We start from the raw sequence: 26,798 nt of genomic DNA, 5'->3' as shown, positions 1-26,798 counted from the left end.
AAAAAAAAAATGTTACTGAATTGCTCCTAAAGTGTTAGCTGGCATTCAACCTCTGTGAATGGCATGGCTCAAATATTGCATAGTCCATATTCCGCCTTACATTTTGAAATGGCATTAGAAAACAAGACAGACAAAAACCTAAAAGGGGCCAGCAACAAGCAACAAAAATAATTTAATGGATAGAATTAAGCCCATGTGAGAAAAGGTTAATGGAGTAAGAGTTGTTTATTAAAAGAAAAAAAAAAGGGAAGGCCTAGAGTGACTAACTATCTACAAGTATATTAAGGCATATTCATTAAGTGAGAATGCTGACCAGTTGAGCTGTATCTGAATAACACAAAATGAGAAGTGAATTTCTCTGACAGTGTTTTTAGTTATAAGTTGAATATGATTGATTGCTAGAATGACTCATTTTTCAGATAAACCAGAAATGCACATTTAGGCATGTGATGCCTAGAGAACTTTCAGTATTGCTTTTCAATGAATAGATTAGACATTTACCTGCCTAGAGATGTGAGAATGAACCCAATGTCCCTCAAATTTTAAATTTTATTTTTATAAAAGGTAATTTGGATCTGATATCAGATCTCCAAAGTCATAGTGGGATGAAGCATTGAGCCACTAATAATTTCATAAATGATTTGGTATAAAAATGATAGTAAAATCATCAGTACACATTGGCCAACAGTTGAATTTTAGATCACCTCTTCCTGGAACTTCTAAGCAGAGTTTAGGGTATTTTGAGGCTGTTTACATCGGAACATCATAAATGCAAACAGGTGGTTTATTTTATTAGTAATCTGTAAATTTTATGTGCATAGATATTAAGTAGTTCAGATGTAAATGTGAAGATAATACCCTGTTGAAAGATAAGAAGTAGCTAGGGCAGGATGCCTGCTGGATGGTAAGCATGTAGGAAACTGCCAAGAAGAGTAAATAACTCATCTCCAATTTATTTTGAACTGTGATTATTTAAAGAGTAGAGGAAGGCAGGACACAAAAGACCTCACAGTAAGAAGCAAGCTATGAGAATACTAGCAGAGTGATTACATCAGCAAAATTTGGCAAACAATCCTTTAAAAAGTAGTTTATTTGAAAAGATTCTTCAAGCAACAGGGACAATGAGTATCATGGGGGAATTAGAAACTGCCGAGTAACTGTAGGATAATGTGATATTGTAGGTTATTGTAATTTGCATATTGCATAATAATGTGTATATGAGTGGGTGTTCATTTATTTTTATGTGACAAAAGGAAAGGGAAATTTATATCTACCTTATGTTTATTATACAAACTATTTTCTATTTTACACTTTAAATGAATCTTTTACCCATGCTGATTTTGTAATAGCATGCGTAAGTCATTTGGAAATACTGGTAACTGAATTAAGATCTTCCTATAGCTTCATATATTCTTTTATATAATACAAAAAAATACATTTCTTAATATTACTACAAATACCAACAGAAACATCAAGTCCTGGGAAGCTTTCAAATTCATGGTGGCAACAAAATTTTTCCAAAGTTTTACTTTTACTTCAAAGCTTAAATTTTATTCCATTATTATACTATTAGTTTTTTGAAGTGACAGATTTGCTTTATATTTTCTTAAAGAAAATATTGGCAAAACATCCAAGCTTGAATATCCATAGTTTGTGAGTCTGTTGAAACTTTAAGTGAAATAGTTTCATGAATAAAAGGACTAGTTCAGGTAGCAACTGAAACAATCACACAAGGGCTTTATATAGAGACAAATACACTTTGGTGTACAGCAGAAGCACTTTATGCAAATTTCCCATTCTGTTACAGAATATTAAAATGGCGTGTGCTCAAGGGTCAAGATTTAATATCATTAATCAATTTTATTGCTTTATCAAGGACATTCATAAGTAAAATATGCATTTGTGTGTGTGTGTGTGTGTGTTACATGACAGTGAAGAATGCAGTGACCACAAATACAATTTGTTGCCACTACCTTGGTTTGTGGTTAAGTCCCCAGTAGTTTTACTCACCATAGTTTTTGCACTGTCAGTGAACGTGACAACACAGTAAAAAAAAAAGACGATGTCTCAATGATATTATGACTGTGACCTTGTGGAGTTCCTGAATGACTGCCAAGGTTCTAGGGAGCCTATGCAGTAGAGGAAGATGGTATCTTCAGGTTTGACCCCTGTTAGGAAGTGTTGCTGGTTCAATATGTTTGTCTGTGTGTTAAAAGCCACCTGGAGAAGCAGTCAGCACTAACGTAAATACTAAACAATATCACAATGAGATGTATCTTACTCTATTCTTTCAGTGTCTTTGGCTGGTAAAACCTGTACTCTTTCTGTTTATATTTAGCCTCTCCAGATTGAATACCTAATCTGTTCATTCTGCACCTCTGATCCCAGCTCTTTTTCTTGGTTACACTTCTTAACTTTCTCTTTCTGCCTGGCAGTCATATGAACAATCTTTTGGGTAAATTTCCAGTTCGTCCTTAAACTGAGATTTCTCTCAGCAGTGCACATTCCTCACAAGCTATCCCCTATTGAAGAATGACCTAGATTTTCGAACAGAAGACAGGATTAAATGTCCACAGTTTACTAGCAGTAATTTTCCTTCAGGGGAAAACTTAACATTATCCAGTACTTTAAGATACATAGTTTTTGTCAATTATTAGTTCACCTAACAAATATTTTCAGAGATTAATGTCTTGTTGAAATTCAAATATATTACCTAGGCAGCATTTCCCAATCCCTGCGTATAAGAATCCTATCAATAATTTAAAAAACAAACATATTTAAAAAACAAACATATATATTACCTATGATATGTGTTGGTCATCCCTGATTCTCTTTCTAAGGAAGAAGACCACTGTTTTTCAAAGTCTATTTTCTCTCCTATACATAATAACTTTATTTTATTCTTTTAAAAGCCAGGAAAACAGTTCCTTAGTTCTAAAATTCTAATATTTTTCTTATAGTCTATAATTTTGAAACATTAATTCACTGAGATTATCTCTGAATTTTCTCCATATGATACAAATTTATTCTTTGGATTAGGAGATTGGATTTATGTTATCCATCCATGAATTTTCCTATAATCTTCTTAAGGTCTTAAAATCCTATTTCTGTTTAACTATTTCTTGTTATTTTATCATTATTTGTGGTGTAAAAAAGTCCACGGGTTATTTACATATATGTTTTACTGGTGGTTTACTAATTTGAAGCCTGGTATCCTTAATCTATTCTTCAGTTTTGTTATTATAAAAACAGAAAAAAAAAACACATCAAATTTACACATTTGTTGATGGCACTCTACTAACAGACAGCCAAGCCTACACAAAGAATGCCACTCTGTTAGACTCATCTTTTTAAACTGAGGACAACATAAAGAAGATTTTAAATAAAGTATTAGAATTTGTTCAGACTCTTGACTAGTCTCCAACACTAAGAATTATGTTTGATGATCTTTGTATCTTTGGCAATGCGAACAGTGCTAGACAAATAACTATTAATTTTTTTTAAAAAAATTGTTGGCCTGAACTATAACTTTAGGTAAAATAGAAACAGTATTTTATTTCTCATTATCATGTGCGTACATTGATCATCTGCCTCAAATATCGGGGTCATGCCTTCACCGAAACTCACTTTGCACATAATAAATTTTATAAATGCCTTTTTGAAATTTTTATATTTTGTCAAGGCTTATCTCACTCTGAGTGTTAGAATTCCTAACATATTTTACCAATATTAGCCAGTATCTGGTATTTAACTGTGTTTGTTTCTTCTTTTTATCCTTTGTCTTTTTTTTTTTTTTTTTTTTGAGACAGAGTTCCGCTCTGTCACCCAGTCTGGAGTGCAGTGGCGCAATCTCGGCTCCCTGCAACCTCCACCTCCCAGGTTCAAGCGATTCTCCTGCCTCAGCCTCCCAAGTAGCTTGGACTACAGGTGCCCACCACCATGCCAAGCTAATTTTTGTATTTTTAGTAGAGACGGGGTTTCACCAGAATGGTGAAAGAATGTTAGCCAGAATGGTCTGCATCTCCTGACCTCGTGATCTGCCCGCCTCGGCCTCCCAAAGTTCTGGCATTACAGGTGTGAGCCACCACACCCTGCCTCTTCCTTGTCATTTTTATGTGCCTCATCAGGCAAAGAAGAATAAAAGAGATAGGGAAGGCAGATCTTGACCTTGCTTCGATAGGTAATGCATTTGATAATTTGATCTTAGCAATTTCATTTATATAAAAGAAAAAATGATATCATATATGCTTAACACAGATAATCTATTTAAATATCTTAGTCAAATATGGAGAAATTTTTTAAAAAATGTGATCACCCAACTAGTTCTGAACATTGGTTATGGTTTTATTCTAGACACAGACTTCCCTTACTCTGGATGCTTGTGCGAAAGTAGGGAAATTCTGTGGCTGAACTTTTAACATTATTCCATTGCCTACTGAATTAAGAAAGGCTTTCTACCTGATTTATAATCTGTTCTTAAAATACTCATCAAACATTGTGTTCCACCAGAATCACTCTGGGAAAGCTGGTAGAAATAGGGCTCCCACTATATTCTCATCCTCCAGCATGATTGAACCCTTCATAGTATTTATTCCACTTGCCCTAAATTGGTAGACTGTGACAAAAGGCTCATGAAATAATTGACTCTGATCTGTACACATCCCTAGGGTGTTGAGTCAACTATCAGCTCCACAAAAGACATAATGAGAAGCCTGCCACTGTTTCCTCCCATAATTTTATAACCTTAAGGTTTAGACTTTAACATTTTTATTTGAATAATGGCAGTTTGGATCCTTTTTAAAGAAATTGTTTGCAGGAAACTGAAATGTGGGCTAAAATTTATCAAACCATGGTCCTTGAATTATCTGCACCAAAATCACATGAAATACTTTTTAAAATACAGATTCCTGAGGCCACTCAGCTTCATGAAATCAGTGTCTATGAGGGTGTCTCTGAAGAATGTACGCCTTTCACAGGAAACTGACTGTCAGGTTCCAACCTGAGCTGGGGTCCGAGGGAAGCTGGTGGACAGGTTGGCAGGTAGCTGAAAGAACACTCGAGGGACCATAGCCAGTTGGGACATGGCTTTATTCTCTCTCCACTCTCTCCTACAGAGTCAGCAGTGTAGTTATATTTTTCACAGACGACAGTGGCTCAAAGCCGGATATGAACTCACACAAACCAGGTTACATGAACACGGCTACATAAATGTGATTAGTGCACAGAATTGTGAACCTGCGCTCCAAACCCTCTGTGTCATGTCTGCCTCTGCCTACTCCTGACTGGAGCACAGCCATTTTCCTTACACCCACGTGATTATTTTTCCAACCTAAAGTTTGAAGACTTCTGCTTTGGCCTGTGTTCCTGAGGCTGAGGATTTTGTGCTTTGTAGGCAGAGGGAAATCAGACTTCCCTTTTACGGGAGAAATCAAGAGTAAATCTTTATAGAAAATCTATTAAGGGATGTTTTGTATGTGTTTTGAAAGTAAAAAATAGCAATCTTAGGCAATATCCTGCATTTAGATAATCTTGACATATGGAAAAGAGAGAGGAAATTGAATTGATCTACCTTGTTCATTCTAATTGCATTCTGTCACTAAGATTGCTCTATTTTTGGTTAAGTTCATGTGCACCCCTGAACCTACTCATCCAGGAAGAGATAGGAAAGAGGAGACTGAGGAAAGATGAAATAAAATAAAAAGCAGAAAGGCTATATCTGAGAGGTTTGCCCCACTTAAAAGTACTGAGTTAACAGGCTCAGAAAAGAGCAGAAATACTCGTTCAAAAGAAATATTAATAATATCATAAAGTCAAATAAAATAAAAAACTTTCATATCAACACAAGAGCAATCTTGTCTGATGCCCTTATATTTATCAGAACTCATAATGTAATTGTGGCAAAAAGGTAATGAATTCTCTCAGTAATGACTAAATGTAGAAAATACAAAGGGAAGGAAAATTATGTCATAAATTACATAGAGCATTCTAATGTGCCACCCAGCAGGCAATTTTAAGCAGATTAATAAATATTTTGAATGGATATTAAAGTAGTAGACAAGAAGGTATATCTTTACATAAAAAGAATAGCGTAATTTTATAAAAGCAAGAGCATTTATTGCAATGTATTTCCCAGAGCACATTCCATTAAAATATAGATTCATATTGTTACCAAAATTACTATACACAATAAACATTACATATTAGCTCACATGATAGGAGATTTGGCTTTCTTTTCTTCTGTTAGCTTCTGAGGCTAGAAAACCATGATTCCCCTCACTCCAAGCTGAACTTCCTGTTTTCACATTTGTACACATTTTCAGTACTAGTACTAATAGTGAACACATTACTATTTCCTATGCTAAATGCTTGTAATGCTAAGAATCTTCTCCTCCCCAAAGTGTATGATACAAGAGCCTCAGGAAAAAAAAAAAAGTGTATGATACAAAATCCTCAGGAAAGTGTATGATACAAGATTTTCAGTTTCAGTATGACTTCGGGTCAATATATACTTCTCTAAACTGAAAATACTCATTTTAGAGTTGAACATACATTATAAATAAAAGTCTTCAGGTCAGGTGCAGTGTCTAGCACCCGTAATCCCAGCACTTTGGGAGGCTGAGGTGGGAGGATTGCTTGAGATTAGGAATTTGAGACCAGCCTGGGCAACACAATGTGATTCTCTCTCTACAAAAACATTTTTAAAATTAGCTAGGTGTGTTGGTGCACACCTGTAGTCCCAGCTACTCCAGAGGCTGAGGTGAGAGGATCACTTGAGCCCGGGAATTATGAGTTAAGGTAAGCTATGAATGCATCACTGCACTCCAGCCTGGATGACAGAGCAAGATCCTATCTCAACAAAAATAAAATAAATAAATGAATAAATAAAAGTCTTCATATTCTTCATATGCTGATAATGTAATTTCAGAGACTCTGGGACAAATGGATAAAATGATATAAAATATTAACCAAGGTGAATTTCAAACTTTAAAACTATTAACTTCAGGGATTTGAAAGGATTTCTGCATTGTAACAGGAAATTGTGGGCCTTATTTTGCATAAATACTCAAGAGGTTGAGGCGAGAAGATTGCTTGAGTCTAGGAGTTCGAGGCTGCTATGAGTTATGATATTGCCACTGCACTCCAGCCTCAACAACAGAGCCAGACTCTCTCTTTAAAACAAAAATAAAATAAATTAAAACGAATAAGATGAATATTTACAATCTTAAAATTAAAGTTTTGAATTCTTAAATTCTAGTGGCACCAGTTAAATTGAAGAATGAGTCTATTCATTCTGCAAATGTTACTATGTTAGCATCTATTATATGACATATTTTACTCACTATTGTATATCCAGGTAGCTGGTACTGTTTCCAGTACTTAATGGATGTTCAAATATTTGTTAGGTATTACATAAAAACATGCATATTTATTAATTTTAGTTTAACATACATTATTCTATTTGTTAGTCAAAAACTTTGTGAGATGCAATGAAGCCCATTGCTTGTGAAATAATATTGATTTTCAAAAATAGCTATATATTTAACTTTATTGTGTGGGAATTTTCCTTTGGATTCAGCTTAATTTGAAGAGACCCATTAGTTTAATGAGATTTTAACAATTTTTAGCTGCAGTGACTGACACATTACCTGCTCTAAAGATAAGACCTTGGCCTAAATGAAGAAATTTAAGCATGCAGAGGTGAGGTAATTTGTGCTAAGTCATGCAGCAGCTGATGATGGAGTAAGAATTGGATCTAGGTAGTCAGAATTCTATGTCTGCCCAACATTTAGATCCCATAGGAAGAAAACCAAAAGAACACAGCTGCATGCAATTTAGAGAAGAAAGAATTTCCACAAAGGATAGAGAAAGGGAATTATAGTTTCAACATAGGAAATTCAATAGAGTATCTGAGGACAGTGAGGACTAAGAAAAGTCCTCATAGAGGTTGGATATGAACTCACTTTTCAAGAAGTTAAGGTGAGAGTGAAAGGAAAAGGAAGACCATGAGAAAAAATTATTTTTTCCCATTCTTTGACAATAAAAGAGAATGGTTACTTAACCAGCCCACAGGTAGACCATTTTAAGAGGAGAAACTCACATGTGTAGGGAAGTTAAAACTTCTAGTAGTGAGGGAGAGATTAACTGACACAAGAGAGAAAAACCAAACGATCCAAGAGAAAGGAAATCATTGATAAAAAGTTCTCAGTAGAAGGAACGAAGGCACAGGTGGAGTAGGTGGTCTTGGAATAGACCGTTTGTGTGAATCTGCCATTTAATCATTAGAATAGAACTGATCCCTGCAGCCTTTGAAAACCTAGATATTTTAAAATACAACAGTCTGTGTTTATATTTCTTGTTGGTTTCAGAACATCTTGATATAGCTCCTAGTTATATTTCCAAGGGTAAGATTCTGTTCTTAAGCATTTCGTCTACAACATTTGACAGTACCTATAAACTTTATTTATGTACCGTGGAGTTAGAAAAGAGTCATAAATATTAATGTGAATAAAGTGTTGATTTGATGGAGTGGTAGAGTCATGAAAAATCAACCTACTTAAATGTAACCATAAACATTTATCTCAGAGAATAGAAGAGGTACTGAAATCTTTTTTAGCTTCATGTCTTTTGATGGCTTTTATGGGGGCAAGAATACTCAGATTGTTATCAACAGAGAAAATTGGATGACTCAGTTTTCCCAAAATGTATTACTAAGATCCACGCAGCACATAGTGAGTGTGTACGTTTAACCTTTACAAAGGAAGCTTGAGGGAAAGGCTTTTTTTTTTTTAATACTCCAGTTAAAAATCATTGAAAATGTACCTTTCCCAAAAAGAAATTGATTCAAGTAATACTGCTGAACTAGAGTGACAACGTATATATTTACAACAGAGTGAGCTCTCTGTATTTTGTACAATTATTGAATTTTTTAATAAATAAGATTACGAGTAAATACAAGGAAATTAAGTGAACTTAAATTAATATTTGTCTTTGTATCATAAATGCCCTAAGAGATTTAGAAGTATTGGGAAAGAAGAACATTATACAATATTTATATGCTGTTATAAATTAGAAGAGACTTGTATTTGCTCTGTTATGAATAAGTAGTTGTATTTTATAATGGACAGAAATTTTCTAACACAGACTCAAACTACAAAGGAACTGGAGTTTTCAGATTGTGGCTCTGAAATGATATTATAAAGAAGAAAGTGATATAAAAGGCTTTCAGTTCGAAAAGGACATTAGAAACCATCTAGTCTAACTTTTCACTAATACAGAATTTTCTCTACAGTTGTCCATTGCAATGTATATTAAGCATTTACTCTGCAACAGACACCAGGTTTGTAAAGATAAGCTATGCTTCCTAAATCAGAAAAAAATATAATATACAAGTAGTAAAAAGCAGATAAATAAATGATTTGTAGGTAATTAATTAAAAAATACGATTTTTTTTAGTAACATAGGAAGAGCAACATAGAGAAGAGTGTAAATAATTGATATGTTATTGGGCCAATGAAACCTTCAAGGGAAAGTAACATTAAGTGAGTAAAGAAGCATTTTATGAGTTTACATAGAAGACATAGCAAAAAGCAAGGATCAGCAAATATTGGAGGCATGACATAAAATGCTGTGTACCTGGAAAGTGCTTTAGAGCTTCTGAATGGTAACACCCTTGTATGTACGTACAGCAATGAAGACAAGAGGAAAGTTGATGGAAATTAGACTGGAGAGGTGGAGAAAGGCCAGATCATCTGAGTTCTTATTTATTGCATCAGAATATTCCAACCTCAACCTGAAAGCATTGAGAGGGAGGGGAGAGGATTAAGTAGTGAGTAATATGATCAGATTTGGTTTCAGTGAAATAGGTAGAGTGGGGCCAGATTAAGGGCAGGGTGGTTAGAGGGGACGTCATTATAATAGTCCAGACACAACAGAAGAGAAGAAGGGTAGAGTTAAGGGACATGCATGAGGTAAGATTCCCAAGATGTGGCCTTTGATCAGATACAGGGGATAAAGGATGAGCTGAAGATAATACTTAGATGGGTGACACAGGATAATTTAATTGATACTAATATTTATGTTATGCTTTACCCTTGGATGGAATAAATGCTTTTAGCCATTGGTGCTCAGGGTTCTGAAAAAAAGACTGTGAGCTGTCACTAATGAGTATAAACCCTCCTGTGACAGTTTTAAGACACTCAGATGTCACTTACTTTGTGGTGATAATGTCCCAGGTGCCTGTGATTAGTGAGCATTGTCTTCTTCGTAGCCCTTTAGCTGCCACATAAATCAGCAGTGTATGTGCTTCAGTGAGCACTTGTAAATAACTTACAAATTAATTGCTCCTAGTTGTTCAGATAACTCTGCAGAAGGATGAATTAAATTAAAGTTGCTCTGTGGCTTATTTGAAAGCTTTCTATTAACTTATGCAAAGCAGGACATGTATGTAACATTTACAGTTATCATCATCATCATAATTAAGAAAAATCCCTTTGATGTTTTGGCATACAGCATTTTACAAAGCTAACTCTCCCATATCAAAACTATACACTTGGATCATTTCACAAATGAATATATTATAGAGAATGAGGGGTACCTTTGTTGATATTCCTTTCATTGAGGGATCAGCACAGTTTAATTTACAGTTAGCCTATCCATGCTTATACCATCCTTAGGAAGAGCTTTGAAGAAAATGATTATTTGGTTCTAATGTTAAATTCTTTGTGTAACTGACCTAGGATCCGTTGGTACTCATGGCTTGGGCCAGGAATTTAAGTTCCTAAGAAAAAAAGGAAATGATCCAAGAAGGTTTGAAATTTTATCAGTGACATTTTCTGCATTTGAAAGTTCAAACTCAGTTTTATTAATGGAAAGTTGTCTCATCTTAATTTCTATTAATGTATTTGCATTTCTGATTTTTCTAATGGCGTCTGATGCTTATCTGCATTGTATCATGAAAAATGTGGAACTCATTCTTCTAATATATAAGTTGATAAGATTTGTCACTGACAATCTAATTACTAGAAAATTAAGGATTTCATATAAAGGCAAAAAATCATAAAATAACCTGGATAGTCTATCAACAGTTTTCCAAATTTACTGAGGGATAATTTACATAAAATCAAACCTTTCCATTTTAAGTATACAGTTGATGAGTTGTGACAATTTTATAATATTGTATAGGCACTACCATAATTGATATATAGAACATTTATCTCATTATAAAAATGTCCCTCCTGTCCATTTGCCATCACTTCACTAAACTCTTGGCATTAGGCAAACACTGATTTGCATTTTGTTATAATAGTTTGACTTTTCCAGATTTTTATACATACAGTATGAAGTATTTTGTATTTGTCTTCTCAAACTTATTATATATTCAAGATTTATCCTCATTATGGTTATATTATCTATTGCTGCATAGTATTACATATTATAGATGTACTATAATTTGTTTACTCATTCACTAGTTGATTGATATTTAGGCTATTTTAAATAATTGGACTATTATGAATAGTGTTGCTATGGTTTAACAAGGGGTGAGACTGTGAAGGGGTTGGAGTGATGTCGGAGAGAGTCTGTGAGCCACAGAATGCGGGTAGCTTTTAAAAGCTGAAAAAGACAAGGAAATCAATTTTACCCTGAAGCCTCTGGATGGAATGTAGCCCAGCAAACACTGACCTGCACAGTGAGAGAGGATAAATTTGTGTTGACTTAAACCACCAGGTTGTGGTAATTTGTTACAATGGAGATAGAAGCCAATACAGATTTTGATTTGTTCACATATGGTATAGAAAGGTGTTTTCATCTTTCTTGGATAAATATGTAAGAGTGGGATGGCTGAGTCCTATGGTAAGTACAAAGGTATCCTTTTGAATAACCAGATCACCTTAAAACCTACCTTATGCCAAGGAAAGGAAAATTTTATGTTCAACCTCCAAGATTGTTGTCATATGTGACTTGCCACTGAAATATGTTAGTACTGGATGAATTCATTAATTTTTGTTGCTAAAACTATAATCACAGGAGTCAAACAGAAGTTTTAATACTCATGTAACCTCAGAAAGTTACACAACTTCTTTGTTATTCAGTTTCCATATATGTATGATGGGAGTATTAACATAAGTGAGAAGATACATATGAATTGAATAGTAGAATCTGGCACAAAGTTCATATTAAATATTGTGATTGCCAATGTTTGACAATTCCCACAAGGATACTCCATAACATAATATATATGTGTACATATCTTTTAGTGTGTGAACTAGCCAACTATTTGTGAACGAGATTGTGAATAGAGTTAGTCATAAAAAAAATTGCAAGTTTCGATTCATATATGGTATGTCCAGCTCAGGTAAAATCATTAATAACTTTTAAAATATATATTTTAAAGTCATTGGTCAGTATATAAAGAAGATAAGAACACATTATCAATAAAGTAAACTACCACAATTCAAGGGCCTCTGAATTTAACCACTAATTTGCAGTAAATACAGAGGAATGAGATATTTTTCTATATCTACCCATCACAAGACACAAAACTACTTTATAGATGGTGTTGTGTACTTTCATAATGTCTGGCTTTTTTGATGTCATTACTTTGATGATTATTGTCTAAATCTACGAATTCCTTAGAGGTTAAAATATGGTCATGTCCTAATTCTATCATCCTGCTCTCCGTTAGTACCATGAATATTAACATAAAAGATAAATATCCCCTATCAACTATTTGATTACCCTGAAGTAATTTTGTATATAAATGTCACGATAAACATTCCATGGTTTTCCAAATACTCAGGTGAGTTCCTGGCATCTTTTTAAAGTTGTGCTCCCACCTCCCTACCCCACTGGATCTTGGTGCCTAATGTGAAACCCGCATGCCATTATTTGGGTGGTGCCTGGCATAAATGTATGGAAGAAACTATCTTAAGGAGAAAATAAAACAAAACTTCCATTAATATTTAAAAGTGGTAAGGTTAATTTTATTAAGCAGTTAGTTAATTTAAGTAGTAATAAATTATAAAATGTTTTATATACTGTGTTTTCTACTTTGATGGTAAGGTAAGTATTTAGAAAGATGACTTAATTATTTAAACAATGTTCCCCATAATAAATCTGCCTTATGTTATATAACTATCAATAATTGAAAACAATAAAAACAATAACAACCCCAAACACCCATAAAAATTTCAGCACTTATCTCTAATAAATAAGGATGCTTAATGTGGTACATACACACAATGGAATATTATTCAGCCATAAAAAATGAGACCCTGTCATTTGCAACAACAGGGATGTAACTGGAGGACATTTTGTTTATCGAAATAAGCCAGGCACAGAAAAACACATATTGCATCTTCTCAATAATGTTCGGGAGCTAAAAAAAATATTGAACTCATGGAGGTAGAGTAGAATGATGGCTACCAAAGGCTGGGAAGGAGAATGGGAATGGGAGAAAAAGACGGGATGGTTTATGGGTATAAAAATACAGTTAGATAGAAGGAATATGATCTAGTGTTTGGTAGCAAAATAGAGTGACTGTAGTAAATAATATTTTATTGTATATTTCAAAATAACTAGAAGAGTGAAATTAAAATGTTCCTAACACAAGGAAATGATAAATGTTTGAGGTGAAGAAATACCACAATTACTCTGGTTTGTTTATTACAAATTGTGTACTTGTGTCAAAATATGACATGCATCCTGTAAATATGTATAACTAGTATGTATTTATAATAACTAAAAATAAAAATAAATTACTGTTATGAGATCCACTTTTTAAGATATATTTTGTCATAAACATAGAGAATAGATTGGGAGTTACATGAGGCTGGGGGGAATTTTAAAATACTAAAAAATATATAACTGTCATAGTATAAGGCCCAACAAAGTTAATAATAATCCCTTAATATCATCTAATATTCAGTCAATGTCAACATTGAAACAGAATAAATTGAGGCTTGAAGGCTTTGTGTGTTAGGGGTTTTGATGTTTGGTATTTATTTTATAATAATTCTTGGCTTAAGTAAAAACATGGGAGACATAGATGAAACAAGATCAACAAATATTGTTATTTGTGATCTATTCTGCGATAGACACATAAGGTTTCTGTGTACTACTGATAATTTTGTGTATGTTTGAAAACTTTCATAGTAAATGTATAAAACGATAATCATGGACTTCTGGTTTCACCTCTGTCATGTGAAGAGCTCGGATGCTATCACTTCTCTCCTCACAACAAGAACAAAGCGGAGCAAACTGCAAATCAACAAACTTTCTTGCACCCACCAAAGAATTGAGGTTTCAAGGTAAACCAGCACCACAAAATCTGAAGAGACAGGCAGAGATTCATAGCGGAGATCTGCTTTTTGAAGCAAAAACCACTGGAGCCTTACATTGGGAGATGTACCTATATGGTGATTGTGATGCTTCGCTGGAGGCTGAGTGTGGACTGGCTGACAGAGAGAACTCCTAAGGGCTGAGTCTTAGGACAACCACAAATTCATGGGTCTTATCTCTAGGAATCCCACTAATTCAGGGAAAATTATATTTCTAGCAAGAAATATAATTATATTTCTATATAATTTCTATATAGCAAGAGGAGGAGAAAGCTAACCATTTTGAAATACTCCCAGAACACTTTCCATTTTAAGAAATATCTTCCCTGCAAGAAAAAAGACCACCAAATACTTATACAACTTGGGAAAAAGAAATCATACAACTCCAGTCCCATCTAGCCTTCTTGTATCACCGAAGGGAAGGGGAAAATTGATAAGAAACATTTGTGAAGGTCACATCCTCAGAAACCAGGCCCACTCAAAACAACTGACATTATTTATAACGTTATAGAATATTTCCTTTGCCCCATATCTCATCAACACATCAACAAAACTTCAGTATAATGATAATAGGTTATAGCTGAAAGAACTGCAAGACACAGAGTCTATTTAAGAAGCGCCGCTTTGGACACAGTCTATTTAAGAAGAAGCGCTTTGTTCCCTTTTGCCAAAGATGACGGGACAGACAAAAACGCGGACACTAATAAAACCTAAGCTGCTGACACTAACAGCTACAGCAAACGTTAAACACAGTTCAACTCCTAGCAGGATTAGCATAAGAACTCACACTAAAGACTTATTTGCCGGCTGGGCGTGGTGGCTCACGCCTGTAATCCCAGCACTTTGGTAGGTCAAGGCAGGTGTATCACCTGAGGTCAGGAGTTCGAGACCAGCCTAGCCAACATGGTGAAACCTTGTCTCTACTAAAAATACAAAAATTAGTCGGATATGGTGGCCGGCGCCTGTAATCCCAGCTACTCAGAGGATGAGGCAGGAGAATCGCTTGAACCCAGGAGGCGGAGGTTGCAGTGAGCCGAGATTGTGCCACTGCACTCCAGCCTGGGTGACAGAGAGAGACTCTTGTCTAAAAAAAAAAAAAAAGACTTATTTACCACAGTTCCTGACTCGTTATGTCTGGCTGTCAGCAAAAAAATTACAAGGCAGGCAAAAAAGGCAAGAACAAAATTTGAAGACTTTGACCCAGCACAAAAGAAAGCGTTTATTTTGAATTAAACTTTTTAACAAATTTGTAACAAAAGACATGATTAATAAATATTTTCAACATTCTAAGTGATAATGTATATTCTTGTTTCTTTCAATCACAAAGCATTCTAGGACTTCTTTGCTGACATCTATAAGAACATGTAAGAGCACACTTTGTAGTCAAATAGCCACAATTCAAAAAACCATTCATTTTTATAAAATTGCAGTAATTGTGTCTAAGACCATATTAATTAAATTGATTCTTTAATACTCTTAGGAAAAAATCTGAACCTATAATTCAAAAAATTTTTTTCCGTAAATAAAAGCAAATAAAGACCAAAGGCCACGGCTATATCGTTCATTCAGTGGCAAAACTCTTATTGACTACTTTTAGGAAATAACATCTGACAAGGTTAATACAACCAATTTATTCCAAAGGTGAATGTTATCTCAGTAACTGTAGAAATGTTCCAAAGAAAAAACAAACAAAAATAAGAGCCACTATGGATAAATGAACAACCTTAACTACCATGAATGAAAAGCAGCTTCAGAATATATATTTGATAATGCGAATTTGCTAGTTGGGCAAATATATACATATATGTATATACGTATATACGTATATACATATCATATATACATATCATATATACATATATACATATACTATATATATACATATACATATATATGTATATACATATATACATATATGTGAGCATATGTCCGTAAAAATACATATATATTTGTATATATATGTGTTTATATATATATATATATATAGAGAGAGAGAGAGAGAGAGAGAGATAAATTGCATATTTACAAAGAACCACTGAGATGTTGAAACAAGAGCTAAATTAGAGAGGGTTAAACTATGAAGAAAAGTGGTTTATAAAATGCAAAGCTCAAAGCATTAAGTAAATTTATTGGAGTGATTTAATAATTATTACACAGTTCTTAATTTTGCACGAAGGCTGGATTGTTAATAAGCCATGTTCAGAAAACAGCAATATTTACTCCAGGAATATTATTGGAAGAAATCAGAAGCTAGTAAGGACACACATGAAACAGGATTGGCTGTGGGTTGGTAATTATCAAAGCTGTGTGATGGATATATGAGATTTCATAACACTCTGTTCCCTACACTTGTATTTCTCAAAGTTTTTCTCAATCAATTTTTCATATTTTTTCTGACATTGAAAAGGTAAATGTATTCTATCATCAGGATGTCAAGATTTTCATTCATATATTCATTGTTTATTTATTCAGCATCAACCACATACTTGGCAGAAAGCTCTGCATTTATCATGCTTTTCCTCATTCCAACCAAGAACTTAAAGAGGAAGTAAAAGGACTGATGGAGCTCATCATCAGACTCTAAAGAATACCAGAACAATGACAATGATGCTGGATTTGTAACAATTATACAATATTCTCCAAACTTAATAGAGAACAAATGAATAAACCCAAAGTAATCAGTAAACTGGCAGAATAATCAACAATTTGTTTTGAAAATTTTTGCCAGCCAGAGCCACCTGCATCCAGCCTATGCTCTTCAACGACAGGGAGAATTTTACACATTGGAATATTTATCTCATCATAAGGTCAGAATACTTCCAATTTTTGCTAGATAAAACTCCTCAACTTTCTGCAACTTGCATAAAATTTTCTCTTCATTGCTGATGCTTTATATTGAAAAAACGACAAATATAATCCACTTTATTGTTGGCAAAAAAAAGGAAGGTGAGAAATTCAACAATGAGTTGCTGCTTTGCTCCCTCAGCCCAACTAGCAAATTCGCATTATCAAAGTCATCAATCAGCATTTCCTGTTTTTTTTTTTTTTTTTTTTTTTTTTTTTTTTTTTTTTCTGAGCATCAGAGTGTTCTCAGTAACATATTTCAAGCAGAAAACTCAGCTACAATATACAGATTAATTATTGATAAATTTAGTGACAAAATTTTACTCTGTCAAAATTTAATGTAGATATCTGCTTGTTGTGTTTAAGACTGCCTCACTCTACTGTATAAAACAGAACCCCTCTCCATGCTAAAGTCTTATCTTAAACCCCTATCTAGAACTAATCTGGAAATGATATATTTCTGTTTTGCAAAACATTTTATTTACTTATGAGTCATCCCATTTTCTCAGTACCACCTTAAATCCAACTAGTTTCAAAGAGCTATTGAACTTGTTGATTCTTATAATATTTTTCATGTCTCTGCTTTGCTGTAGGCCCACACTGTTTCTCACATGGATTATGGCAATAACAATGGATTTGTCTCTTTTATTCCAGCAGTGACCCCACCTGTCCATCATACAATTGTTATGTGTTAGAGTGACCTTTCTAAACAATGTTATTGTCATGTGATTTCCTTGCTTAAAAGCCTTCAAGAGTTCCCGCTGGCTTCAGAAAAAAAATAGCTGAACTAACAAGTTATCTAAACAAAGATAATTTGGAATGTTAGACTTTTGATGACATCATTCCGTCATACTTTCAAATAGATCCCTAGTTTTAGCCACTGGTCTTAGCCTACAAAATGTCATTTGTTGTGCTATTGCTCATAATCTCCTTCCATCTGTACATATTCAACTTTTCAAAACTGTTACTTTTTTTGAATCAGTTTCATTAAGGCCCTTGTTTTGGAAGCTTATCATCCCTTCCCTGAACTATCCCAGGTAAATATGTTTATCTATGTATTTCTAGTAGCCCAAATATATCTCTACCTTCACTTTTACACATTATGCTTTGTCGGTTTTGTTAGTGGTCTTTACACTAGATTGAGTTTCTTATGGATGGGAAATTTTGCCTTAATTCTTTATATATCTTTGTATTAAATACTATGGAATGTAGTAGAAACTCACTGGTCAAGTGTGGTGGCTCATGCCTATAATCCTAATCCTAGTGCTTTGGGAGGCCAAGGCTAAAGGATTGCATGAGCTCAGGAGTTTGAGGCTGCAGTGAGGTGTGATCATGCCATGGCACTTCAGCCTGGGTAATAGAGTGAGACCTTGTTTGAAACAAAAGAAAAAAAAAAAAAAAAGAAGAAGGAAAAGAAAGAAATTCACTAAATGCTTGTTAAATAAATAAATAGCTTATAATAATGATAACTGTTTTCCATACAGGCCTCCTTTTTAATTCTGTCCTCCACTCTGATTTCATACTAATTTTAGAAAGTAAATCTTTGATTATTTTATCCCCATTAAAAAAAATCTTTAAACATTCTCCATTACCAATGGAATAAACTCCAAATGTCTCTCACACAGGTTCATCTTTTACCTTATTTCAAAAGCTCCTTTTGGATACCATGTATCCTAGCCAAGTAGAAATAATTACTCCCTGCCCCTTACACACTCCATGTCTATCGTTGCCTCCACACCTTTGATTATGCCTCCTCACCTTTGATTATGCCTCCTCGTGCCTTTAATTTTTCAATATTTAAAAGTACGGATTTTTACTTAGAAAAGAACATGGACAATCTTATGATACGGAATTCTACTTCACTTTGCACTCTAATGCTAGGGTAATTTTCTTATTTCTTCTATTGGATTAATTAAAAGCAAGGACTATAGGTTATAATTTTTATCTCCCATAGTATCACTGCATATCATAACTGATCAATAAGCCTTTGTTCCGTGAAAAGTGAATGAATGAATGAATGAATGAATGGAGAATAAATGAATGGGGTGTGTGTGTGTGTGTGTATATGTGTGTATACTAAGTTGATTACTGTGACTGAAACATGGAGATTGTGTCCTGCATTTCCTGAGCCCATTTTTTATGAGGGATTTCAGTTAAGTTGATCATATAAAGAAGATGATTGTATAATAATTAACAGGCAGTTAAGACATTTTTAATGAGCAAAAGCAATTACTCCAAATCTTTTAAAAATAATGAGAAAGCAAAAGCTGTAGCAATGCAGAACGAAGTTGAAAGAATTACAGATAGTGCATTTATCGTTAAGTTCAGCATATGTGTGCTTTGTTCAAAATGCTCATTTCAAACCTCTAGAACTTATGCAAAACTAGAAGGAAGAAGGAGGAAAAAGGAATAAAGAGGAAAAGTACATTTTGAATAACTTTCTGACAAGAAGAGAGAAACTGACTTAAATCAAAGCAGACCCATCTCCCGGAGGCATGAAAACTTAACCCAACAGTAGTTCTAATTAGACTGTTTTTAGAGCATGTTAACACCTCGTTAAATTGAGTAGGTTCTGACCTTAACATGTTACGCATTTTAATAATTACCTTGAGAACAGCAGAAAGTTTCCTTCTCTGTATCTTCAGTGTTTCTCTGAATTTATTGAAATATCAGATGCCACTATTTCATTTCAAATTCAGTGTTCACAAAATATATCCACCAATGTTTGGCCATGTCAGAAATGCATCCATGTGATCAGAGGAAAGATGGATGGGTGACTGCATTCCTGTGAACTACTATTAGGAGTAATTATAAAGCCATTCTGTATAGTAGAATCATTACTGAAGGAAAATTTAAAACACAGACATGATAAATAAGTCTTTTCTGGAGGTCAATTTAGTACTGCCTAATAAAGAGTAATTCCACTTCTGGGCATTAAAGGTAAATAAAATACATAAAGACTCCCTTAGAGGGATGATCACTGCAGCACTGTTTATTAGGAAAAAAAAATTGTAATGAAGCCAAATGTTCAACAATAATAATGCTGCATTAAATACTAGGCAGCCATTAAGATAGTGAGTCAACTTATAATACTCAGTTGTGTAGCTGTTCACCAATGCAAAATATAAATACCTTAACAGTACATAAGGTATGACTATGAATTTGACAGTGCAGCGGTTGAGAATAGGGACCAGGCCTTGATGTCCACACAAAAGGCCCTATGTCCTGGATTCATTCCTTATTGGTATGTCATCAAGTTGGGTTGTTGTCTTTATGGGTCTAAGTTTCTTCAGATGCAAAATGGTTTGCCTTATAAAATGGTTTTAGTTGCCTAATATATTATGAAATATTTTTACTTCAGTGTTAGATACAACCAAAAAAAAAAAATCTATCATTTCTCCAACATACATACATCTGTAGGTCTACTCCATTTAGTTTCTGGTTTATAATAGCCACTAAGACATGAAGTAATGATGTGGAGCACACGATATATATGCTCACTACATTTTGTTACTCTTAGCAAATATTTGGGGACTAGAATGAAAGCAAAAGTATTTTCAGTTATATTGTTATCCACGATTGTGCAAACATTAGTGATATTTGATTTAAGAAGAAGCAACCTTTCATGTTCTAAAAAAGATACAATTCATTACTAAATTTCAACTGCATTAAGTCTTATATTAATAGCATTAAATTGCCTTTTCACCATGTTTATATTTCTCCTACAAAATAAGAAAAATGTCTTACAAAGGACAGGGTCTTATGCGTAGAATCTGTGTCACTGCCTAACTGCATAATTATTTCAAATATGTCAGATATTTTGTTTATTTTCTAAGGCACTCTGATTCAAAAATAATACTTAATTTTCTCTTTCCCTTCTATACCTGTCTTTTGCTGAGCAGCTGCAATTATTAGGAATGTGCTGTTATGCTAACCCTCAAAACCTACCTTCTCCACTTTCCCATTCCTTTTTTGCCTTCTGTATGGCTCCCTAACATGTTACCACAGATTTAGGAGCTTAAAACAATACCAATGTATTGACTTATAATTTTGGAGGTCAAAGTTCAAAATGGGTCTCACTGGGCTAAATCACGGTGTCAACAGGGCTGCATTCCTTCTGGAGCCTCTAAGAGAACGTTTATTTCCTTTTATTTAACAGCTTCTAGAAGCCACCTGCATTCCTTGCCTCATGACCTATTCCTCCACCTTCAAAGCCAGTAGGATAACATCTTCAAATATTCCTCCTCCCTCACTTTCTTTCTTTCCTCCCCCCTCTGTGTGTGTGTTTCTGTCATCACATTTCGTGCTCTGCCTCCTTTCTCATTCTTTTCCTTCTAAGGGCCCTTGTAACTATACTGGGTTTTTGTAATTATATTAGGTCTTCCTGGATAATCCAGGATTTCTCCATGTCTCAAGCTCTTTAACCGTTTGCCATGTAAAACGTTCCAGAGATTAGGACATTTACATCTTGGGGACTCATGATTCTGAGTACCATGCCTTCTCTAACACTCATTACCACCAGAGTAGTTTTGTTTTCTGATCATTGCATTTACTTTTTTAGTTATTCTCCATAAATTTAAGGATAAATGTTGATGTCCTACCATGCAAGGCCCTTCTCCATCCATAGATCTCCATTTCCATCTTTAACTTGCACCGATCCTCTACCATACCTTTTATCCCAGCCATATGGACACTGTTCTATACCCTCTTCTCTACATATGGCCTCCTCCCTTGGTCTAGATAAGAGGGAAGAGGCAATAAGTCAAGCAGTGACATGATAAACAGAGGAAAGAGGACAACTGAGTAACACATTTACGAAGTAGAATTAACTTTGCTTAGTGATTACTGAATATGTAAAGTTTGAGCTGAGGGGTATAAGAGAGAAAACTAGGAAAACAAAATTATGAAAAAACAATGGGTTTGGGGTAGGGGAAGATTACAGATTCAGTTTTGGACTTAGAATGAAAATATACACTAGATGTTAGAATAAGAGAATTATTAACTTTCATGGATCTTCATGCAAAATTTGAGATTATTTTAATGTCTGTGACTTAGTGTGTATTTTAATTATTTATATCTGAAAAAAAGGAACTATTTCTGTCAAAAAATACTCTAAAAGGGACCATGAGTGTTCCTTTTTGACTCTTTTGCACAATCTTGCAACACCCTCAAAAATTATACATGATAAAATAATTTTTGATTTGCAGACTGGTGCCAAGCATCTTGTCAGCAGTAAAAGACAGTTGGCTCACAATCTTTAGATGCTGTTCAGTGCTTTTGATTTAATTCCAGGGGCAGGCTATGAATAGCTAACTTGGTGAGATTTGTCTTTAGTTTGCTTTCAAAGCCTTATTTGATGCTGATTCATAAATTATCCTTGCTGCATTACAGAATCTCATTATCCTTCATTAGAAAAAGCATACTAAAGAGAAGTTAGTATTACATGTCAGGCACTGCCTGTGGGATGAAAGAGCCAATGAAGGAAATGGCATTGCAGTCTCCCAGCACAAAGAGGCAACAAAATGCAGGCTCTAATCCTCTCATCTTTGATATGTAGCATAACATAAGTCTAATAATACAAGACTAAACTTAGGCTGATATCTGATTAATAGATAAGAACAATGAGTAAATGCTTAAGTGACGAGATGTTTATTATATTCTAGCCTCCCACAAAGTACTGTGGCTATCCCAGTGCCTGGCACATACTAAGTGATTGATCAGTAGACTTTGATTAAACGTGGATGTCAACTTTAATTTTTCCATGAGTCAAATCAATTGTATGTTAATTAGAAATTTCAAAATCTTCATAAAGGGGTATTATTATAAATATTCTTTACATAGCAGTTATTATAAGGTTTACAATGTTTTTTACTATTTCCCTACATACATATACAGAGCATAATAAACCAAAGAATCAATACCAGTATGTAATTTTTTCCCTTATTTTGTTATTTGTTATAATGTTGCAAGGTACTTTAAATTGACAAAGTATTATAGAAAGCACTGTCCCTTTCCTCAAAGAGCTTACAGTATACTGAGGATGATACAGCAAATATAATGGGACAAATCAGAATACTCTTAACAGTCAAGTCACTCATTTCAGACACATTAACACCATTATTAAGATGTGCATGCTAAATATCTAAGAACTGAATATTAACATAAATCAAAATTTTTGCTCAAAAATTTTAAAACAACTTCTGAAAATAAAGAGTATTATTTATTGTATTAGTCAGAGTTTTCCAGAGGAACAGAACCAACAGGATATATATAGAGAGTTTAATAAGAGGGAACTTACTATGGAAATCGGCCATGAGATTATAGATACTGGGAAGTCCCATGATATGCCATCTGCAAGCTGAATAACCTGAAAGCCAGTGGCATAATTCAGTCTGAATCAAAGGCCTGAGAACCAAAGGAGCCAATGTTGGAAGTCTCAGAGTTCTAAGGTGCAAGAACCTGGAACCCTGATGTCTAAAAGCAGGAAAAGACGGATGTCCCAACTCCAGAAAAGAAAGTGAATTCACCCTTACTCCACCTTTTCCTTCTATCTGGTTCTTCAGTAGATATTATCCCCCTCTCCTACATTAGTGAAGGCATATTTCTTTAGTCTACTGATTCTGTAAATGCTAGTTTCTGATTCTGTAAATGCTAGTCTCTTTCAGAAACATCCTCACAGACACACTCAGAAATGATGTTTTAGCAGCTATATGGGTGTCCTTAACTCAGTCAAGTTAGACACATAAAATTTAGCAGTAGAGGCATTTAGATTTTTGAGAAGCCTGTTTTGAAGAGGTTTAGAAACATATAGAAGTCAATGATTCAGAAAACACAGGGCATTTAATTACAGCTGGACAGAACTTTGTGACATAAGGCCCTCTTGGTATTACCACTATTATTATTAGCTTAACCACTAAGTCAAAAGGCTACATAAAATCAGATGTACAGAAAGAATGAAGAAGATAGGATAAGAGGCCACATATAAGAGGGCTGGAGAGATTTTCAGATAAAAGCCAGATCTTTATGGCATTTTAAATTGTTGGGTCATGGGGTAAGGTGGTGGGGAGAATGGGGAGGTAACCCACAGTCACTGAGTTGTGTAAAGGAGTAGTAGAGTTTGTGTGGGTGTGTGTGTGTGTTTATATGTACACACACACATATTCTTTTCTAGGGCATTTTCTAAATGAGTAGAAATTTCTGATTGGATTGTCAGAATATCATTTTTCTGACTAAATGAAAAGAAAGTTCATTCAAATTCAAGTAAGGGAGCAGGTACTGATTTTATTGTTCCATACCTGGTCTACTTTGAAGATGAAAGAATGTGAAACAATGTAACCAATTCGGAGAAATGAATGCAGTCAGAGTTGACCTAATCAGATGTCCACAGGGAGCCATAATAAATGAAACCGACTCAGGATCAATGTGCTGAAAAGATGATCATAATAGACCTATGTGGTTCACTTATGAAATGGAACTGGAGAAAGAAAAAGCAGAGCTGAATTTCATTCTTCTCCAGTGTGGTAACTATTAAAATGGAGTCAGAAGAGAAATAAGAAAAGAGCCACAAACATGCAGCCTCTAAAACAGTATTATGCTTTTTCTGAAGAAACACTTAATAAATGAATGTTATTTTAATAAGGGCAAATAAAAAGATCATTGAAGAAAAAAAGAACAGGATGCGTGGGATTTTTCAAGGATTCTCTTCTAAAAGACCTTTTATAAGATAATGAAGGAAGAAAATTTAAATGACAGCAACAGATAAACTAAAGTCAAGTCACTTTTTCATCTTTTCAACCTGATTTTTCACTCTTATGCTTCATTTTTTTCTGATGGCTTATGGAGGAAAAATCTTTAGTTCTTTCATTTACTCACAGAGAACTGAAAATGAATGAGCTTTTTGGCAAGTAGTAGTAAACCCCCGGAAATTGCCATATTCAATGAAGACTGAAAGGTTCACTAAACTCAGTGTAAATAAAGGAAATGTTCCAATAGCTTAATTTTACTCTAATTAAATATTTATGTGAAAGAGTATGATGTATCTCAATAAAGAAAATGCATTCCATTTAAAATAGTTGCAAAACATATTGTCACCTCGATTTCTAGCAAGGAGAGATTGCATACAACATTGCATTCACATTGAAATACAAAACACTGTCCTTTGTCCTGATTTAACCTGTCTCCCTTATGCAGCTAGATTCTTATTTTATTGCACTCATTTATTAGGTCTAACTTTTTTCTACGTCAAATTGAACTACTTAAAAATTTCAAGTTTAGTGTCTAAAACAAACATTTAACTACTGTAAGCTCCTCATTATGTGTGTTGTTTTATAATATTGCTCTACTTTCCCATCCACTTGATCACCCGTGGTCGATTATAATAATAGCAAAATGCTTAGAGCAGCTGAAACCTGACTTGCTGCTGCTGAATCCTAATTTATTTTTAGAGTTCCCAAGAAACCAAATTGTTCAACCATGTTCACCTCTGCATATAAGATGTAATGTCAACTCAGGAACTGTCTACATAAAAATTTTTGAGATCACAAATACATTTCAAGGAAAGCACCCTTGGTGGCCCTTGCTTCTAAGTCTGGCTTTAAATATGCATCAAGACTGAAAAATGGTTACAAAGTAACAATACTTTGAGTTCATGAGTTTGCTGCCTCTGAAGAAAATGTAAATGTCATCATTAGTAACTGCATTTCTAGGTGGAGAAGTGGGTGAATGGAAAGAAAAATCTGCAATAGCTTCATTATAGGCTTTGCAGAAACTGAAATTTCATTCACTTAAAGAAGTGGAAACACTTTAATGTACTATTCCAAATGGGTAGAAATAGCTTAGACATTGCAGTGGTAATTGGAGCCAAGCTGCTTTGTGCTGCATATTGAAGCCTTCCTAATTCTACCTCACTTCCATGGACAATTGAATGTTGGTTCACTGCTTGTTTTGCCTCAGGGTGATCAATTGCTAAGGGAAATATCCTCCACATTTTCCCATAAATGGAAATGATTCCTGTCTGATTCCATGACACTTTATTATATTTTGTATAAAATTGGCAGCCTTGCCTGTTGCACATTTCCAAATGGGAGGTGATTACTGAAAGATTTTCCCCATCAATTGATTTTTGTTTAGGATTCCCTGAATTCATATATTTACTACTGTTATATGTGTCTCAATTATAAAATAGCCGGGCGCGGTGGCTCACGCTTGTAATCCCAGCACTTTGGGAGGCCGAGGCGGGCGGATCACGAGGTCAGGAGATCGAGACCACGGTGAAACCCCGTCTCTACTAAAAATACAAAAAATTAGCCGGGCGTGGTGGCGGGCGCCTGTAGTCCCAGCTACTCGGAGAGGCTGAGGCAGGAGAATGGCGTGAACCCGGGAGGCGGAGCTTGCAGTGAGCCGAGATTGCGCCACTGCACTCCAGCCTGGGCGACAGAGCGAGACTCCGTCTCAAAAAAAAAAAAAAAAAAAAAAATTATAAAATAAGTAAAATTTTAACATTGTTTTGTTAATACTTTTATTTTTGCATTCCATTATATGAAATGGCCAAGTAATTTAATAGAAGATTAGTACAAGTCATGTTACTCAGCCCTGGAAGAAAATCATATTAGGTTATTT

The 26,798-nt window shown here is 34.4% G+C and overlaps 1 long non-coding RNA gene across 2 annotated transcripts in view; it reads right to left on the bottom strand.

Annotated features, from left to right (window-relative positions):
• Positions 1-26,798, bottom strand: part of LOC129479586 (uncharacterized) — a 315,981-nt gene that overhangs the window by 24,827 nt on the left and 264,356 nt on the right. The window contains exon 4 of one of the 2 annotated variants that reach the window (XR_010119716.1): positions 21,791-21,916. The exons of the other annotated variant lie outside the window; for it this stretch is intronic. This is a non-coding gene — a long non-coding RNA (uncharacterized lncRNA). Of the gene's footprint in view, positions 1-21,790; positions 21,917-26,798 lie in introns of those variants that run through there. 2 annotated transcript variants of the gene reach the window in all.

Source organism: Symphalangus syndactylus, chromosome 3 (assembly GCF_028878055.3).
Source record: "Symphalangus syndactylus isolate Jambi chromosome 3, NHGRI_mSymSyn1-v2.1_pri, whole genome shotgun sequence".
Lineage (NCBI taxonomy): Eukaryota > Metazoa > Chordata > Mammalia > Primates > Hylobatidae > Symphalangus > Symphalangus syndactylus.
The sequence above is the reverse complement of the archived record's forward strand: the minus strand, read 5'-3'. Positions and strand labels throughout refer to the sequence as shown.